We start from the raw sequence: 21,573 nt of genomic DNA, 5'->3' as shown, positions 1-21,573 counted from the left end.
AAAGTATGGGAGTTTCAGCTTCAACATCAGTCCTGACAAATATTCAGGACTGATTTCCTTTAGGATGGACTGGTCGGATCTCTTGCTGTCCAAGGGACTCTCAAGAGTCTTCTCCAACACCACAGTTCAGAAGCATCAATTTTTGCTGCTCAGCTTTTTTTAAATAGTCCAACTCTCACATCCATACATGACTTCTGGAAAAACCATAGCCTTGACTAGATGGACCTTTGTTGGCAAAGTAATGTCTCTGCTTTTTCATATGCTGTCTAGGTTGGTCATAGCTTTTCTTCCAAGGAGCAATCATCTTTTAATTTCATGGCTGAAGTCACCATCTGCAGTGAATTTGGAGCCCCCCAAAATAAAGTCTGTCACCATTCTTGCTGTTTCCGCATCTATTTGCCATGAAGTGATGGGACCAGATGCCATGATGTTAGCTTTCTAAATGCTGAGTTTTAAGCCAACTTTTTCGCTTTCCTCTGGCACTTTCATCAAGAGGCTCTTTTGTTCATCTTTGCTTTCTGCCATAAGGGTGGTGTCATCTGCATATCTGAAGTTATTGATATTTCTCCTGGCAATCTTGATTCCAGCTTGTGCTTCACCAGCCCAGCGTTTCTCATGATGTACTCTGCATGTAAGTTAAATAAGCAGGGTGATAATATACAGCCCTGATGTACTCTTTTCCTGACTTGGAACCAGTCTGTTTTTCCATGTCCAGTTCTAACTATTGCTTCCTGACCTGCATATAGGTTTCTCAAGAGGCAGGTCAGGTGGTCTGGTATTCCCATCTCTTGAGGAATTTTCCAAAGTTTGTTGTGGTCCACACAATCAAAGGCTTTGGCATAGTCAATAAAGCAGAAGTAGATGTTTTTCTGCAACTCTCTTGCTTTTTCAGTGATCCAACGGATGTTGGCAATTTGATCTCTGCTTCCTCTGCCTTTTCTAAATCCAGCTGGTACATCTGGAAGTTCATGGTTCACGTGACTGTTGAAGCCTAGCTTGGAGAATTTTGAGCATTACTTTACTAGTGTGTGAGATGAGTGCAATTGAGCGGTAGTTTGAACATTCTTTGGCATTGCCTTTCTTTGTGACTGGAATGAAAACTGACCTTTTCCAGTCCTGTGGCCACTGCTGAGTTTTCCAAATTTGATGGCATACTGAGTGTAGCACTTTCACAGCATCATCTTTTAGGATCTGAAACAGCTCAACTGAAATTCCATCACCTCCACTAGCTTTGTTTGTAGTGATGCTTCCTAAGGCTCACTTGACTTCTCATTCCAGGATGTCTGGCTCTAGGTGAGTGATCACACCATCATGATTATCTGGGTCGTGAAGATCTTTTTTATATAGTTCTTCAGTGTATTCTTGACACCTCTTCTTAATATCTTCTGCTTCTGTTAGGTCCATACCACTTGAGTCCTTTATTGTGCCAATCTTTGCATGAAAAGTTCTCTTGGTATCTCTAATTTTCTTGAAGAGATCTGTAGTCTTTCCCATTCTATTGTTTTCCTCTATTTCTTTGCACTGATCACTGAGGAAGGCTTTCTTATCTCTCCTTGCTATTCTTTGGACCTCTGCATTCAAATGGGTATATCTTTTCTTTTCTCCTTTGCCTTTAGAGTCTCTTCTATTTACAGCTATTTGTAAGGCCTCCTCAGACAACCATTTTGCCTTTTTGCATTTCTTTTCTTGGGGATGGTCTTGATCCCTGTCTCCTGTACAATGTCATGAACCTCCATCCATAATTCTTCAGGCATTCTGTCTATCAGATCTAATCCCTTGAATCTATTTGTCACTTCCACTGTATAATTGTAAGGGATTTGATTTAGGTCATACCTGAATGATCTTATGGTTTTCCCTACTTTCTTCAATTTAAGTCTGAATTTGGCAATAAGGAGTTCATGATCTGAGCCACAGTCAGCTCCTGATCTTGTTTTTGCTGACTGTATAGAGGGTCTCCATCTTTGGCTGCAAAGAACATAATGAATCTGATTTCAGTATTGACCATCTAGTGATGTCCTTGTTTAGAGTCTTCTCTTGTGTTGTTGGAAGCAGGTGTTTGCTATGCTGTATAATATATAAATAGCCAGAGTGCACACATATTTTTAGTTTAAAAATGTAAGAATTATTATTAAAGCCCAGTTTGCGTCCTCGTTTTCATCATTTTTGCCTTAAACAAATTAAACAGCTGTGTATGATTTTCTAAACCATATTCCTGTGTGCCTGTAACTGCCTACTACCAAGGGTTTGCTTTGTTTTGTTGCTAGGTGAATCCTTGGGATGAGATTTGTAATTGTGGTGAATAACTACAGCTTTCATTTATTGAGTGCTTACTAGGTAGCCAGGCTCATACTAACGAATTTAGGTGGATTTTAAAAATTCTCCCATCAGGTCCTTGTGGGAAGGTTTGAAGAATCTGACAGTTATTAAATGGCTGAGCCAGAGAGCTGGGCCTGTTTCTATAGTCCTCTGTGCTACTGCGCCAGTGTCTACCAGTCGTTCTAAGGACACTGCAGGGTTTGCCTTATCTCAACACCACTCAAATAGTACTTTCTTAATGATTTTCCGAAATCATTTTTTATACCTGGGCCCTTCTAAGCATTTCAGATAATAAAATTTGGGGGTTTATTGTACTAGTTATATGTTTTCTCTAAAAGATAGTCAAATAAATAGAAAACCATGAAAACAGAAATGTTTGTCCATATGCCACCTACAATGATTTTGTTTTATTATAACTGTTACTTGTACCACATGTAGGGAAACTCTTCACCCTGAATTACTCTTTTCGTTTTTTCTTTTTTTTGTATCACCATATGCTGTCCGTATAGATGTTCATTAGAGTTATCCACTTCCTTACAAAGGAATTAGTTGTGTAAAATCAAGTCTGATGGAGTATTACTCAGCCATTAAAAAGAATACATTTGAATCAGTTCTAATGAGGTGGATGAAACTGGAGCCTATTATACAGAGTGAAGTAAGCCAGAAAGAAAAACACCAATACAGTATACTAACGCATATATATGGAATTTAGAGAGATGGTAACAATAACCCTGTATACGAGACAGCAAAAGAGGCACTGATGTATAGAACAGTCTTTTGGACTCTGTGGGAGAGGGAGAGGGTGGGATGATTTGGGAGAATGGCATTGAAATACGTATAACATCATATATGAAACGAGTCGCCAGTCCAGTTTCAATGCACGATACTGGATGCTTGGGGCTGGTGCAATGGGACGACCCAGAGGGATGGTATGGGGAGGGAGGAGGGAGGAGGGTTCAGGATGAGAATACATGTATACCTGTGGCAGATTCGTTTTGAAATATGGAAAAACCAATACAATATTGTAAAGTTAAATAAAATAAAATTAAAAAAAATAAATAAAGAAACTGTGAGAACCATGGGAAAAAAAATAAAATAAAATGAAGTTTGCATTTCAGTCCACCATGAAAACATATGTTTGTGTGTGGAGGAAATCTCACATGTACTGAATGATATAGAAAATGTGCTTCTAGAGATCATCCTAACAGATAGAACTTTACAATTAAAATAGATACCAGAATATGCCCTCACCAGCAAAGTCTTGTCATGTAGATATGTTATCACCCAATTTTTCTGGATTTTTTAAAAAACTATCTTAAAAGTAGAAAAACAAAACAAAAACAAAAAAACAGTTATGTGTGACCATTTGGATTAATTGATAAAGTGCATCTTTTAATCAAACTAGTTCATTCTTCTTATTATTGCTGTTATTATTACTATTGGCACTATGGGAAGTCAACAGAATATGTTGTTCCAAAAGGTATTCAAAGTCTTCATTCATTTTGCATAATCAGAAGGTCAAGCATTACTCACAGAGCAATATATCTAATCAAAAGAAGCAATTACCAAAAGAGAAATTATTGTGTACCTGCTTGTAATCAACCAAGTTTTGACGTTATAATCCCATGTAGAAAGATTAGTTGAGAAAATCATAATGATATATAAAGATACCCTTTTAGAAAATGAACTTTCAAGACCATACAACAGGCAAAATTAAAATTAATTGACAAAGGGACCAGAAAAAATTTTTACCACATTTTGGACTCCTCCCAATTAGGACAGAGTCCTCATTGCTTATTCTGAACAGGGAAGCCCATTAATTTCTGCACTGTGGGCAGAATATAAAATATCAACTTTCACTACTTTTTGAAATTTCAGAAAAAGGCAGAAATCTTTGTTAATTGTCTCATCTTGAGAGGTAGATAGGTATTACTAAGCTTATTCTCTCAGTAATTTGGAACTTGAAGCACAGTGTTAAATTGCTTGGTTCTGTTTTCAAATTTTCCACTCTGCTTTTGACTCAAGCAGGTGGTCAGTGTTTGCATTCAAGATTTAAGATCATACAGCTCAGGACCTCAATCAAGGGTTCAAAATAGTAGTGTCTTATCTTCAGATTGCTCTAGGAGCAACCCGAAAAAATTGTATAGCTCTGTGCTCAGTGTACCCAGATTTGTACTGGGAAGAAAAGACAAGGTCTCTTTCCAAAAGTCCCTCTTGAGAGGGAGAGCAGCAGTATGGTACAGATGCAAACTCTGCCTTGCCCCTCAGTACACCGTTGGGCTAGGAGAGAGTAGTGCTGAGAGGCTCAGGCCACTAGATCTGGCCATGGGGCTAGCTCCTGAAGTGGTTTTATGTCAAGGCAAGCCTAGGTCTCACCTTGACTTCAATTTAGATCCTACATTTGAGGACACATTTTTTTTTTAAGGAAATGAAGCACCCAGGGAGCCTTTTGGGCATTAGGAGTGTGAAGTAACAGACCTGCAAAGAGATTGTGTTGTTTCTTTTGAATTCTGAGTGTTATTGGATATTTAGCCCCTAAGGCATTTCTAGATAAGAAGATATTTTATAGTAAAAGAAGCCATGAACTTAGAAATGATGAAGGCTTTACGACTGAAGGTTATTTTTGTTGTTTTTTGATGGGGTAATTCATAGCCAGATGGTGAAAACTTTGATTTACATTCCAGCAATATGCTTCTAGGGTATGATGGAAAAGTAGCCACATATTGGACCAAAAATAAAGAAGAAATACACAAACTTAGTGCCAGGCATGGAGGAATCACCAAAGAAATGTTCCTTTTCTTTCTTTGCTCTCATTTCTCTTTTGAGCCTTGAGAGTGGAATATGCTATATTCCTTCTTTTCCTGTCTGGGAATTATTTACTCATAGTAAAATCCTTGCTGGGTTGTGAGTCTCTTTGAGGGCATCACACCATGTCTTATTAATTAGACCCCTCATTCCCAACCTTAGGCAGTAGCACTTAACACACAATAAGTGCTCAGTAAATGTTAAAAAATATCGTTGAACGTATGTAGGAAGTCATTATAGTTGAAGGTTTACTCCCTGTGTTAGCATTATATTTCATTAAAAGGATCTAAATTGTTTGTTTGAGAAAGACTACCTATAGGAGATTCATCAGCGTGGATTCATTTGGTAACTGGAAAAAGTTGACAGAGGCTTCCTGGTAGGCTCAGTGGTAAAGAGTCCACCTCCAACGCAGGAGACACAAGAGGCGAGGGTTCCATCTCTGGGTCGGGAAGATCCTCTGGAGGAGGAAATGACAATCCCCTCCCATATTCTTGCCTGGAAAATCCCATGGACAGAGGAGCCCGGCAGACTACAGTTCATGGGGTCAGAAAAGACTTAGTGACCAAATAACAACAAAACTTGATAGGTAGGCTTTATGTGTTAGGCTTTTGGATATTTTTCATGGTACCCCTATTGTGTTACATTCCCACTTTGGATTGAACTTCTCTCAAAGAGAAGTTTCTTGCTTCTTGCTTCCCTAGAATAGCTCTTAACTTGATTGCAAATTAAAACTCTTGAAGGAGTAGCTCAGTCCAGTGATTTTTCAATGACTACACTGTCAGTGGGGGATTTATGGTTATCACCACTGCAAATTTCTATAAGCATTTGCATTTTGAAATGATTAGGATGACCATTCACTGAGATTATGATATATAATTTTTTTCTTTTGGTGTTTTTGAAAGAAGAACAATGAGGAGAGTAAATGGCTATTATTGCCATTTGGATAGAAGCCCATTTAAGGGAGATTCTGAGGACATGGCTCAAACTTTGACTCTTATTTAGAAGCATTTCCACTTGAGTCATTAAATGGCTCTTAGAGCCTCACAGCTTTCCAGAAGATATGAATTCTTAATGAAAGATGAAATTTGACTTTTAGTTGGAAGTATTATTATTAGTGCCGCAATATGAGAAGATATGGGGAGAAAAAAAGCAGAACATACTTTTCTTCCTTTTAAGATTACAGTTGCAGTTCTTTTCCTTCCATCCCATTTTCCCTCTTTCTCTCCCATTTTAATCTTTTTCCCTCACCCATAATTTAAAATAGCAGCTGGGAGAAGTAGTGCTTAAACAGTATTTTATAAACATTCAAAGTGCAGTGATCCATTTATGATGATCATCAACAAAATTAAATGGGGGTGTTTAAATGGAGGTGTTTATTAAACATTCAAATTCTTGACCATTACTCCAAACCTACCAAATCAGAAAAATCTCCATGCTATGTAATTTTTTAATTTTTTATTAGCAAGAACCTTACCTTATGCTTTTAAAATTTACAAACTATTGGGGCTGTGTGGCTGGATTCAGGGAAGAAAATTCAAGCCCAATTAAAAAAAAAAAACTTTTCTCAAGACCTGAATATGTTATTTTTACAAGTAATTTATATGGAAAAAAAAAAAACTTCATTTTGAAAGATGCGGTTTGTCCTAATGTAGAATATGAATGTTCCTGGCTGGTATTTTGGTGGCAATCCAGAAGCAATGGGATGGGTACTTCTTAGGCTGCCTTTCACAGCCACAGTAGATAAATTGATGCAGTTAAACAACAACCAGCAGAGAAAAACCTGAGCATCTTCTGAAGTCTTCATTATGTATAGCAGCATTAGTCGCTTCAGTTCAGTTCAGTTCAGTCGCTCAGTCGTGTCCGACTCTCTGCCACCCCATGAATCACAGCACGCCAGGCCTCCCTGTCCATTACCATCTCCCGGAGTTCACTCAGACTCACATCCATCAAATCAATGATGCCATCCAGCCATCTCATCCTCTGTTGTCCTCTTTTTGTCCTGCCCCCAATCCCTCCCAGCATCAGAGTCTTTTCCAATGAGTCAACTCTTCGCATGAGGTGGCCAAAGTACTGGAGTTTCAGCTTTCGCATTCCTTCCAAAGAAATTCCTTCCAAAGAAATCCCAGGGCTGATCTCCTTCAGGATGGACTGGTTGGATCTCCTTGCAGTCCAAGGGACTCTCAAGAGTCTTCTCCAACACCACAGTTCAAAAGCATCAATTCTTCAGCACTCAGCTTTCTTCACAGTCCAACTCTGGCATCCATACATGACCACAGGAAAAACCATAGCCTTGACTAGATGGACTTTTGTTGGGAAAGTAATGTCTCTGCTTTTCAATATGTTTTCTAGGTTGGTCATAACTTTGCTTCCAAGGAGTAAGCGTCTTTTAATTTCATGGCTGCGTCACCATCTGCAGTGATTTTGGAGCCCTCAAAAATAAAGTCTGACACTGTTTCCACTGTTTCCCCATCTACTTCCCATGAAGTGATGGGACCACATGCCATGATCTTCGTTTTCTTAAAGTTGAGCTTTAAGCCAACTTTTTCACTCTCCTCTTTCACGTTCATCAAGAGGCTCCTTAGTTCCTCTTCACTTTCTGCCATAAGGGTGGTGTCATCTGCATATCTGAGGTTATTGATATTTCTCCCAGCAATCTTGATTCCAGCTTGTCCTTCTTCCAGCCCAGCGTTTCTCATGATGTACTCTGCACATAAGTTAAATAAGCAGGGTGGCAATATACAGCCTTGATGTACTCCTTTTCCTATTTGGAACCAGTCTGCTGTTCCATGTCCAGTTCTAACTGTTGCTTCCTGACCTGCATATAGGTTTCTCAAGAGGCAGGTCAGGTGGTCTGGTATTCCCATCTCTTTCAGAATTTTCCACAGTTTATTGTGATCCACACAGTCAAAGGCTTTCGCATAGTCAATAAAGCAGAAATAGATGTTTTTCTGGAAATCTCTTGCTTAGTTGTGTCCAACTGTTTGGGAACCCATGGACTATAGCCCACCAGGTTCCATCTATTCATGGAATTCTCCAGGCAGCAATACCGAGGTAGGTAGCCATTCCTTTCTCTAGGGGATCTTCCCAACCCAGGAACTGAATCCAGGTCTCCTGCATTGCAGGTGGATTCTTTACTGTCTGAACCACCAGGGAAGCCCAGACGCTCCTCCTTAACTGAGATCGTATGTGACTCCATTGAAATGATGCTGCATTTCTCTATCCCTAATGGAGAAAATGGGTTTTATATAGCATGTAAATCATGCTCCCTCTCTCTAAAATCATATTGATGTAACAAAATTTGGTACTGAGCTTGTGCTTAATATGTTTTTAAAAGCAGCAAGGGAATTCAAATTTCAATGCCAAAATCAATTCCTATCATTCCACAGAACTGTTAAAAGCTTTCGTTCTCAAATCACATATCTTTCTACCAAACCCTGACATTTGAGTCAATGAAATTGCTTACCCTTGATTTTTTTTTTTTAAATCAGTTTACTGACATGTTTTGAAGGATGCTGTATAATCATATCCTCTATTACCAGCTATTGTTCATGTTTCTTAAATTTGATTTTAATCCATTTTGCACATATTAACTCACAAATGATGAGCCAGTAATGTGGTAATAAAAATTCGACCCCATATGCACCTGGGAATCAACTTTTTACTTCTTTCTACACCCTGTGCTGCTGCTGCCAAGTCGCCTCAGTCGTGTCCGACTCTGTGTGACCCCATAGATGGCAGCCCACCAGGCTCCCCCATCCCTGGGACTCTCCAGGCAAGAACACTGGAGTGGGTTGCCATTTCCTTTTCCAATGCATGAAAGTGAAAAGTGAAAGGGAAGTCGCTCAGTCGTGCCCAACTCTTCATGACCCCATGGACTGCAGCCCACCAGGCTCCTCCATCCGTGGGATTTTCCAGGCAAGAGTACTGGAGTGGGGTGCCATTGCCGAGTGCAAAACAAAGTATGACCATGAAAAGTGTATCAGCAGCAAAATACTTGATGGCAAGAATGTTACCCATATGGTCACAAATGTATCTTAGGATAATATCAGACATGAAACAGGAAAAAAATTGTTGAGGAGAAGGACACCACAAATTTAAATGACTGTAAGAAGAAGAGAAAATAAAGATATGACAAGTAAAAAAAGGAGTGGTATAAGCAAGTGGCGTGAGGTTCAAAGTGTGGTACACAGAAAGGTATTCAAAGATGTCCATGGTTCCAAAACCGAAAATCTGGTTGTATGTTACATAACATAGCAAAAGGGACTTTTCAGATTGAATTAATGTTAATGGCCTTAAAATAACAAGACCATCCTGAACTAACCACATGGGTCCAATCTAATCATAATAGTTCTTAAGAGCAGAGAACTTTCTTTAGATGGAGATAGGGGAAATAAAGCAGAAGGAGAAGTTAGAGCAATTCAGAGTGTGAGAAGGGCTCAACCCTCTACTGCTGACTTTGAAGATGAGGGGCCATAAACCAGGGAATGTAGAGACCTCTAGAACACCCCCTCCCCACCAACTGGTGAGAAAATAGGAACTTTCATCCTACAACCACTTGGAATTACATTCTGCCAATATCCTAAATGGGCCTGTGAGCAGATTCTCCTCCAGAGCCTCTGGTCTATATGAGACCTTGATTTTGTTCTTTTGAGACCAAAGTGAAGAAGTCAATCCAGCACCCTGGCACTTCTGACCAACAGAACCATGAGGTAATAAATGTGACTGTAAGCTGCTAAATTTGTGGTACTCTCATATGGCAGCAATAGAAACCCATAAAAAAGGTAATGGGGTTGTTGCAGGGGAAATGACAAACTCAGATCTAGAATGCACGTGGGGAGATAGGCAGGATTATTAATGGCTCTAGACTTCAGTATAATGGTGTTCAAATCTCAGCTGACACTTAGTAGCTGAGTGATCTTGCTTAGGAAACCATACCTTTATGACAGTTGATTTCCTCCTCTACAAACTGGGAGTATTAACAGCATCTCCTGCACTAGCTCATGGTGAGGCTTACATGAGGTAATAGATGCACAAACTCTTAACATGCCTGGCAGAGAAATGGTCTGGAGGAGAAAGGTTTTTCCTAAAGAATACAAAATAGTCTCTTGTCCCTAAATTCCAAGGACAGGTGACAATTGACAGACTTTACTAGAGAGGATTTGCAATATAGCATTCTCAAGGCAAAAGCCAGGTTCTAGCCAGGGCCTGGAGACGGAGACATTGTGCTCAGAAAAAGTTCTGGAGCAAGTGGTAAGCCAAAAGTGAATCAGAGCAGCCCCCTCAAATTAAAATATCATAAAGACCACCCAGAGGCAGAAGATTCTGGAAAGATGGCAGAGTAGGAAGCAGTGGGAATTTATCTCCCTACCCAGACAATGATTGCACTGGCAGGATCTTTCTGAAATAACTATTTTGGAACTCTGGAGTCTATTGAAGGCCTCAACTTTCAGGGAAGGCTTGGGTGATAAACTGTGCTTAATTGTGGTCAAGTTCACCTCTTAGCATGCTACCAGCTACCCATCCTCCACTCCTTCCAGGAATATGAAACGAATGAATTTGCATGCAGCTTTCAGGAACCAAGGTAGGCAAAAGAGACCCTATCTTCTGAATACTGGGAACCTGTTCATGGGTTGCTGCTTCTGATCACAGAGGTGCAGACAAAGAGGTGGGTATTTGTACTTCCCCTGTTGCTGTACCTCCCACCTTGATGTTGTAAGCCCCGCCCCCTCTGGTTGAAGTGACCTCCAGGTAGTTTAAAGGAATGGCCCCCTTCACCATTTCCTTCATTTTCATCTTTTTCCCCTCTTGGGAGATAAACATTAATGACCGGGACATTTTAAAACAACTGAACAAATAGAAATATTAGAAAGTGACATGTGCCGTGCATGCCCAGGGAAAGGCTCAGAAAAGACCTGTGAAGACCTTAAGTTAATAGCACAGGCTGGTCCTCAGCACAGAGGCATGCTACAACAATGCAAAGAAGACAATAAATAAAAACAAGAATAAAAAAATCCCAGCAAACCCCAGGCAAGAGGAAGAATCTGATTTCCAGAATTATCACATTATTATATTCAAATGTCCAGTATTCATCCAAAAAGTCGGAAACCAAATGAACCAGCATACTCACTGAGGAGTCCAAGAAGGAGAAGAGAGAAAGGTAGAGAGGATATTTGAAGAAATAATGGCTGCAAACTTCCAAAATTTGAGGAAAGATATAAGTACAAATAACCGAGAAGCTTAATGAGAGCCAAGTAAGACAAAGTCAAAGACACACACACTGAGAGGTACTGTATTCACTTTTCAAAAGTCAAAGACAATGAGAGAGTCTTGAAAGCAGTAAGAGAAACAATTCATCACATACTAGAGGTCATAAATAAGATTATCATCAGATTTCTCATCAGAAACTTTGGAGTCCATAAGCTGATGAATTCAAAGTGGTCAACCAGGAATCTAGCAAAACTGTCCTGCTTAAGTGAGGGTAAAGTTAAGATATTTCTAGATAAATAAAAAGTTGAAGGACTTTGTTACCACTAAACCTATCCTGCAAGAAATTATCAATGTAGTCCTGTAGGGTGAAATGAAAGGCCACCAGACAGTAACACAAGCTGTATGACTTGTAACACAGATACCACTGGTGGTAAATGCCTTAGCAATTATGAAAGCTAACATTATCGAAACAATGGCTTGTAGCTCTACTTCTTTTCCTACATGATTTAAGATACTAATATATTTTTTATAAAGCAATTGTTAGCTTAAAAGCTACTATTGTTATAACTGTGGCTTGTAACTCTGAAGTTTGTTTTTCTACATAGTTTAGGAGACTAATGTGTTTTGAAAAAATTAATAATTTATGTTTCTAGTCATATAATGTATTAGCAAAAGAAAATCAATGATCATAATGCATCACATAAACAGAATGAAGAAAAACCCCACATGAATATTTCAATTGATGCAGAAGCATGTGACAAAATTGGCATTCTTTAATGACAGAAACTCAACAAATAGGAATAGAAGAAGACTACCTCAAGATAATAAAAACCATATTTATAAAATCCACAGCAAAAACCCGTCTAAATGTTTAGAGACTGAAAGACAAAGACGTCCACTTTACCACTTCTATTCAACTAGTGCTAGAGGTGCTGGCCAGTTTAATCAGTCAAAGGAAAGAAAGAAAAGGCATCAATTGCGAAGTAAGAAGTAAAATGATCTTTTCACGTATATCACATGCTGGGTCATCAAAAAGGCCCAAGAGAGCTCCAGAAAAACATCTACTTCTGCTTTATTGACTACGCCAAAGCCTTTGACTGTGTGGATCAGCAAAAACTGTGGAAAATTCTGAAAGAGATGGGAATACCAGACCACCTGACCTGCCTCTTGAGAAACCTATATGCAGGTCAGGAAGCAACAGTTAGAACTGGACATGGAACAACAGACTGGTTCCAAATCAGGAAAGGAGTACGTCAAGGCTGTATATTGTCACCCTGCTTATTTAACTTACATGCAGAGTACATCATGAGAAATGCTGGGTTGGATGAAGCACAAGCTGGAATCAAGATTGCTGGGAGAAATATCAATAACCTCAGATATACAGATGACACCACCCTTATGGCAGAAAGTGAAGAAGAACTAAGGAGCCTCTTGATGAACGTGAAAGAGGAGAGTGAAAAAGTTGGCTTAAGACCCAACATTCAGAAAACTAAGATCATGGCATCTGGTCTGGTCCCATCACTTCATAGGTAATAGATGGGGAAACAGGGGAAACAGTGGCGGACTTTACTTTTGGGGGCTCCAAAATCACTGCAGGTGGTGACTGCAGCCTTGAAATTAAAAGGTGCTTACTTCTTGGAAGGAAAGCTAGACAGCATATTAAAAAGCAAAGACTCTTTGCCAAGAAAGGTCCATCTAGTCAAAACTATGGTTTTTCCAGTAGTCATGTATGGATGTGAGAGTTGGACTATAAAGAAAGCTGAGCACTAAAGAATTGATGCTTTTGAACTGTGGTGTTGGAGAAAACTCTTGAGAGTCCCTTGGACTGCAAGGAGATCCAACCAGTCCATCGTAAAGGAGATCAGTTCTGAGTGTTCATTGGAAGGACCGATGTTGAAGGTGAAACTCCAATGCTTTGGCCACCTGATGCAAAGAGCTGACTCATTTGAAAAGACCTTGATGCTGGGAAAGACTGAAGGCGGGAGGAGAAGGGGACGACAGAGGATGAGATGGCTGGATGGCATCACTGACTCAATGGACATGAGTTTGAGTAAACTCTGGGAGTTGGTGATGGACAGGGAGGCCTGAGGTGCTGTGGTCCATGGGGTTTCAAAGAGTGGGACACGACTGAGTGACTTGACTGAACTGAACTGAACTGATAACACCATATGGAGAAATTAATTTGAAATGGATCAAAGACTTAAATGTAAGACCTACAGTTATACAACTGTCAGAAGAAAGGATAGGGCAAAAGTTAGGCATGCCCGTGGATTTGGTAAAGACGGTGGATATGACACTAGAGGCACAAGTAAGAAAAGAAAAAATAGACAAATTGGACTTTATGAAAAAGTTAAAAATCTGTGTTACAAAACTTGATACCAATAAAGTAAAAAGAGAACTCAAAGAAGTGGATAAAAATATTTGTAAATCAATTATCTGATAAGGGATTAATATCCAGAATATATAGAGAACTCCTAAAACTCATTAACAACAAACTTGATTCAAACTAGGCAAAGGAACTGAAAAACTATTTCTTCAAAGAAGATATACAAATAGCCAATAAGTAGATGAAAAAATGATAAAAATTACTGATCTTTAGGAGAATGCAAATCACAACTACTTTGAGGTATTTCCATGGATATTAATGGATCATACACCCGTTAGTATGATCAAAACAAACAAACAAAATAATAAGTGTTGGTAAGAATCTGGTGAAATTGAAACCTTTGTGTGTTTTTGGTACAATGGATACACTTGTTACGGAAAATGGTATTGCAGTGTCTCAAAAAACTATATATAGAATTACTATATGATCCAGCAAGGCTACTTCTGGGTATAAAAACCAGGGTCTTGAAGAGATGCTTGTGCATTCAAGTTTATAGCAGCATGACTGACAATAGGTAAAATGTGGAAGCAATCCAAGAGTTCATCAACAGATTGATGTTTATGAAAAAAATGGTATATGCACACACTGTAATATTATTCAGCATTAAAAGTAAATTCTGATATATGATACAACATGGATAAACAACACGCCAGTCCCAAAAAGACACATACTGTACAGTTACACTTACATGTATGAAATAGAGTTGTTAAAAGACGAAAAGTAGAGTGGTGAGCGCCAGGGGCTGGGGGTTGGAGAAATGAGGATTATTATTTAATGGGTATAGGGTATCAGTTTTGCAAGATGAAAAGAGCTATGGAGATGGATGGCAGTGATGGTTTTAATAGTATTTAATATATTTGAATTGTACCCTTAAAAATGGGTAACATGGGGACTTCCCTGGTGGCACAGTGAATAAGAATAGGCCTGCCAATGGAGGGGACATGGGTTCCATCCATGGTCCAGAAAGATTCCACATGCCATGGAGCTGGCGTGCCAAGACTAGTGACCGCATGCTCTAGAGCCCTCAAGTCGCAACTACTGAGCCCGCTGGCTCAACTAATCCCTGTGCTGAACTACTGAGCTTGCCCTACAGTTAGAGAGAAGCCAGGGAGGGGCTCCAACGAAGATCCCGCCTGCTGCAATGAAGACCGGAGGTCGCCAAAAATAAAAGTTTAAAACAAAAAACACCCAATGAGAAGGGTTTGCTGGGCTGGTTAGAAGCAGGACAGATCCTGCAGGCTGAGCTGAGAAGGCCTCTCCTCTCATTGGCCTTCCGCCCAATCCCGGTACTGAGAATGGCCCCCTGAGGCACAGGTGTGAGTGTCGGTGCATTGTCAACACCTGCAGGCGGACAACATCTCAAAAGCTTCCGTGTTTCCTCATGGCCTCTTTTAAACAGCGCACACTCGCGAGAAGATTCGCGAAGAGGGTCCTGCGGAAGGATTAAATCCAGGCTGTCTTCTCCGTGCCTCAGAGTTGCGGTGGACCCCAGAATCGAAAGAGGTAGGACATCTTACGGCAATATTCTTAGAAAAAATAAATAAATAAATAAGGTGTTGGCTAACTATGACTAACGGTTCCCTGCCTTTTCAGTCATTTCGTTTTACAAGGTACTTTCACCATAGATGGTCTCGTTCTGTTCTGTTTTTTTTTTTTTTTTTCTATTAAACTGTAAAGGTAAGTTACATGCAGTATATAGGTATGGTGTTTTGCGTTCTCATCTGAAATGAAATGTTTAAGCGCATTTGATTTCCCTGCGGTCTTAGAACATTAGGTAGTGAGTGAGTCTCTTCCCCTTCCTCTTTTTGTTGTCTTTTAAGTAAGGACGTGTTGTTTTCATTACAGCCTCAAAGTGAGCTTGGTAGAGGAGTCTCAATTTCCACAGCCTTGTTATGGCCTCCAGCCTGAGTAGTCAGGGCAAATATCTGGAGGTTATGTAGGGACAGTAATCAGGGCTTTTATGACTCGAGAAATAAACTGGAACGAAGTGAATGTGATGCGAAGGTTCCAGGAGAGTGGATTGACTTCCAGGTGAAGTCTCTTGACTAAGTCTCCTGGCTAATGCATAAGCTTAAAAAAATTCTTGGGAAAAATTAAGCTTTTTTTGGAGGGTTTAATTTTGGTTTTCTTTCTTTCTTTTTTTTTTTTTTTTGTTTAATTTTGTTTTTCTCCTTTTTTTGCTGGATGTGAAATGTATTGAGCTCTTACTACAGTAAATATTTTATATAAGCTATTCTCATGTTCCTATAAAGCATGGCAAAGTAATAGTAAAAGTACAAGTAGGGAAGGTATATATAAAATTTTAATATATCCATTACTGTTGATGTTTGTGTTACTGGTTTTAAGACTGACTCCTACAGTTACTGACTGAACTTTATGATCTAATCCTCAGGGATGCAATGCATGAGGGGATTTATTAACTTACATGGGTTTAAGTGATTTAATGAAAAATGAATTTTTAAGGGAAAACATGGCAGGTAATAAATATGAGCTACTTCCCACCTGCTTCTGATATATGACCAATGGTAGTTCTGTTCACTTAGGCAAAAGATAGATCACTTTACCCACACCAGGAAGAACCTTTAACTGAACTTTGTGAATGGCAATCAGAGAAAGTAGCCCAAGATCCCTTGAAGTTCCTCACAAAGTTTATTTTGTCTAAAGTGAGATTTTAAAAGCGGGAAGGACTTGGATATTAAAAAAGAGAGATGTTTATTAATATGAAAGAGTTAGACTGTAAGAAATTGCCAGACGAACTAGTGCTTAGTCAAAGTGAAAATTAAGAATTTTGACTCTTCATGATGCTTCTTAAAAGGCAGGTTTGGTACATTCCATTTTATATCCAGAGATTTGTTGCCTTGGATGCTTGTGTAATTTGGGGCAGCCAAGTCTTTGAAACACAGTGGCTGAGCAAAGAGTTCAGCTGTCTTTACTGGTATAAGTTATGTCAAGACATAATTCAGTCAACTACGAAATATTTCAGTGCTTATTGTATCTCAACTAGTTACTGCTGCTGCTAAGTCACTTCAATCATGTCCGACTCTGTGCAACCCCATAGACGGCAGCCCACCAGGCTCCCCCATCCCTGGGATTCTCCAGGCAAGAACACTGGAGTGGGTTGCCATTTCCTTCTCCAGTGCATGAAAGTGAAAAGTGAAAGTGAAGTCGCTCAGTCGTGTCCGACTCTTAGCGACCCCATGGACTGCAGCCTTCCAGGCTCCTCCATCCATGGGATTTTCCAGGCAAGAGTACTGGAGTGGGGTGCCATCGCCTTCTCCGCAACTAGTTACTACTGAAGCAAATTGCCCATGCCCCCCCATGGTGATCGCTGGGCTTTAGGAAGTGGATGATTGGACATGAATATTGATAGGGATAAATGCCATGAAAGAAATAGAGGGGTGTGAGAGGGAATAATGGAGGAGAGGAGCTCTTCTTCCTAAGAGTTAGGAGGGCGAACTCTCCTAACTTGAGATGGTGAATGCACTGCACGGCTGGAGTTCGCAGAGACCCTCTCCAGCCGTGCCTCCTCCTCTTATTCTGGGCGCCCACTTTGAAGAGTTTGCCAGCAGAACAAAACCCAGAGTTTTAGGATTCCCCAAGGTGGCAGTTCCTGAGCCAATGACACTGTCATGCAGTGACTCTAGAACTTGGTTGAATGTGGTAGTCACATAGGGAGTTTGAAAAATAACGGATACCTGATTCCCATCCACAAAGCTTCTGAGATAATTGGTATGGTGTACCAGTGCTGCCTGGAGAGTTCAAGAAGTTCCCCAGGTGATACTCATGTGAAGCATGGTTGGAGCACTCCCCTTGCAGAGGTTCTCAGTCACTCAGGTATATCTCCATCACCTGGAGGGCTTATTAAACACATTGCTGGGCCCACACCCAGATTTCTGATTCAGTAGGTCTGGGGTGGGGGCTTGAGAATTTAACTTTCTAACAAGCTCCCAGGTAATGTGGCTGTTAGTGCAAGTACTACATTTTGAGAACTGTTCCTGTAATCCATTTCCTTAGGTTACTTGGTAGAAGAGTGGCATATAGCTGAGGAAAGTTAAACTCCTGATAGTCACAACAGTGTGCTTCTTCCTCACGCCTCTCCCCTTGGAAAGAAACATACTGGTTAGAAATCCCCACTTCTGTTTCCAAAATACTAGTTTCACTTCCTGTTCTTCCACCATTCTTTGTCACCTAAGAAAATGGAGAACAAAAGCTGTTCCCTCAGTATGAGACCATTTTAGCTTTTTATGTCTTAGTACCCAGCAATTTAATCAGAATTTAATTGCCCAGGTAGAAATCGGGTAATTTCGAGGCAGAGTTTATTAAATTCCTCTCCTGGTGCTCCCTAACACTTTCCTTTGCAGCTTTTCCCTCTCAGATGGTATTATAAAATATCTAGGCCTCATGCTACTCTTGGAAATCCCAGGGAGGTAATCCTCCCTAAGTAAACTTTCTGTAAACTCGTTAACATGTGACTTAAATAATGATGAATGATAGAGACTTAAATGAAGAAGAAGAAACCAGAGGGCTCAAGAGCCTGTGTCTGTGTATGGGAGGGGATTAGGCTTTCTTCACTATTTGGAGATGGGAAAATGATTTAAAAGTTCTACTTGGGAACTCTGTTCCATGTGGTATCGCACCCAAATAAAAAAATCAGCTTCTGGGGTGGCAAAGATGGTACCCAACACTCTGTTTATTCTACCATAGTCACAGCCCAGGGGAAAGCAAGTGCCTCTGTCTCAGTGACGCCAGTATAATTCTCAAGGCTGAGTCGGGTAGTGTTCCATCTGTCCCTCAACTAGGCACTCTAACTGTGATGCGGATGGCATGCTGACTGAGATGAGTGCTAAGGTTGCTCTTAAAGTACAGATGAAAGGAGAGCAAAAGGTATTAAAGGTCAGCATGGGGGAGAAGTAAAGGAAGTGTAACATGTGGGGAATATTACGATACTTGGATAGTGTGGGAACCGTCCAATGAGAACACAGGTCTGGGGGTTCTTGGGACCCAGTGGAGAGAGTTTCTGGATCTGGGACATCCTGAAGCTCTCACAGGTATGGGTGGGAGGAGCTTGGAGTGACAGCAATTTACCAGCCACTCTGCAAGTATTTCACTTTTACAACCATGGTTGCTGTTATTGTGTATAACAGCAAACGTCAGTTCTGATACACACTCAAAATATATGAGTCCCTGCTGTAGGGCAAAAGAACCTTCTCAGAAATCCTTTTGAATAACTGGAATAAAACTGCCTTGAACTTGGAGACTATTTTTTCCTTTTATTGTTCTTTTTGCATGTACAATGTGTTTTTAAAAGTACTCTAAAAGTTAGCGAACAAACATCACCTGAGCACAAGTAGCCAGAGCGGACTACTGAGTGTGCAGCAAGAAATTCAGGTCTCACGTTCTTCCAAAGTTTATATCCTCTTCCTTACTCTCCTTATTGAAATAATAATTTATTTTTTAATAAATTAAAATAATTGTATTTACTCTCCGTATTGAAATAATACTTCTAAGTGCTCCACTAGGAAGAGTATAGTTTTTTTTACTTGCGGTTTATTGGCAAGATGTTGTTTTATTGCATCTACCCGATTATGACCATTGAGTCAAAACTGAACAAATGAAACATAACAGATTCAGTGTTCAGACACTTCTTTTCTGTGTCTTGGTGCCACATCTTTCAAGAGAGCTGAATCATGTAATTATATAGGTATAGATGATGACCGTATTTTTGTACTATATTATAAACTTCAGTAAATTTGAGTTAAAAAAATTCATTACCGAAGAGCCGTGCTCCCAGGTGTTACCCATAGGTAATCAAGTGTAACATGTTCAGGCTCCAGTGGCCGTTCTTAACACATTTTCCAGAGATACTTGTGCTTTGGTAGACTGAAAGTTCTCTCTTGTAGTCAGCCTCTTAGATCACCTCTGGGAAATACTCATGAGAAAAATTTGGGGGTGAAGATAAATGGTGAATTGTGGAGGAGGATCTTTTTGTGGTAAGAACACACATCAAACTATTTAGTTCGTGGGCATCAAAAAAGTCCCAAGTGGTCACTTTGGTTACGTGTAGTTCTGTCACTGCCAGTGATTTGAGTTTAATCTATTCTTATGAAAGTGGCTTGTCTAATCTGTTATTGTTGGTGCTATAACCTTTGACTTTTGTGAATTCCAAAGCACATTTTCTGGTCAGTTACAGCAAATTCATTTTTTGAGTCTTAGAGCTTATACGTGTTCTTCCTTATACATGCACATACACTTGAAAGAAAAACCAAAAAAATGGACTGGCATTAAAAAGCAGTATTTTGTTTATTGTGCAAGGATTTGAGTAAGCTTTGTGAGGCTTTGTAAGGCAATGTAATGGAGTGATTTTTATTCTATAACTTTGTAAGAAATGACATATTTATTTCTCTAAACCAGTATTCAACTCTTCTGAGTGTCTAGTTTCCCTGGCTGGTGGGAAATTCAGTTTTAATCATTATCGGGTTTCTTTGTCCCTTAGAGCTATCTAAAGGTCCAAGAATTTTACATTTTCCCCTTTGAGAGCCCTGTGGGTTTCACAGTGTTTTCTTTATGAATGTCTGTCTTATTACCATCTTCCCCCCACTAGAAAGAATGTCTTCCATTTTATGGGGGGGTGTTTCTTCTCTTTATATCTATCCTCTCTTTCCCTCTGGCCCAGTGAGCATTATCACCATCAATGTTTCCTTTTTTTAGGGAGAGGGGAACGAAAGTGGGCTACTGTTATCACCCACCAGCACATATACTCCTGAGGTAAAAGAATAAAAATGTTAGACTTCTTAAATGAGGCATGGGAAAATGCAAAAACGGCAAAACATAAATTAATAACTTCCAAAATTATTCTGAGTATAAAAAATAAACACTCTTTTTTCCCTGGATATTCTTGCAAAATCAAACTCCTGAGTAGTTATGCTGTGTGTTTCAGTTAGCCTTACATAGCCTTAGGATTTCAAATTATTTCCCAGGGCACATGTATTCTAGCTGGAGACATAGGGACATACATTTTCACTTGATTCTTCAAAACCACATGTGTTGGTAGCTGTTATCTCCCTTCACAGATGAGAAAACTGAGGCTGAAATAATTTAGGACCTCTCCTGGGTTGATCCATTCAGCGAATCATTTGAGTATTACATGATGGACACTGTTGTAGCTACTAGGGATGCATTTGTGAACTAGAATGACCAGTCTCAACTCGTGGGGAGCTTCTTTTGCTGGGGGGATAGAAAACGGGGACAAATCAAGCACTGAAGTAAATAAAGAATTTCATATTATGGTAGTGTGAAAGGTCTTCTCTGACCTTTGCACTAGAATACCAAGAACAACCCTGCTAGGAAGAGCACATCTTCCTATGAGACAAAGGAAGACCTGGAACACACTCAAGAGGAGATATGGAACATGAGGGGATGCATGTCAATGCCCAGAATCTCTCAGAACCTGAAGTCTTTTTGGGTGGGGTGGAGGAGGTTCTGATAGTTCCAAAGCAGATACCCTGCCTTCTTATCTTGCCATGGGAGAACAAAATGTCAGGGGTGGATCTTTCCAGGTGGCTTGCTACTCCACTCTCATGAAAGAAAATACCTTTCCCCCAAGTAGGCCTGTGTACATGTTTCTGCCAAAGTCCTAATATTCTAGAGAATACAGCCTCATGAATATGTTTGAACTAGGATGATCGATAATTGACCATTGTCCTGTTATCGTAGTGGTGTAAAACATAAATAGTGGAGGGTAGGAGTGAAGAAGAGCTATGTCCTACCATGGACAAAGGGTGAATCAAACTACGTCAAGTCTAAGGCATCTTCCTTCAATAATTTTTGACTTAGCCTAAAGGTCACAAACCAACACATGC

The sequence above is a fragment of the Bos indicus x Bos taurus genome, chromosome 22, assembly GCF_003369695.1.
Source record: "Bos indicus x Bos taurus breed Angus x Brahman F1 hybrid chromosome 22, Bos_hybrid_MaternalHap_v2.0, whole genome shotgun sequence".
In the NCBI taxonomy this organism is placed as follows: Eukaryota; Metazoa; Chordata; class Mammalia; order Artiodactyla; family Bovidae; genus Bos; species Bos indicus x Bos taurus.
Note: the sequence above shows the minus strand (reverse complement) of the source record.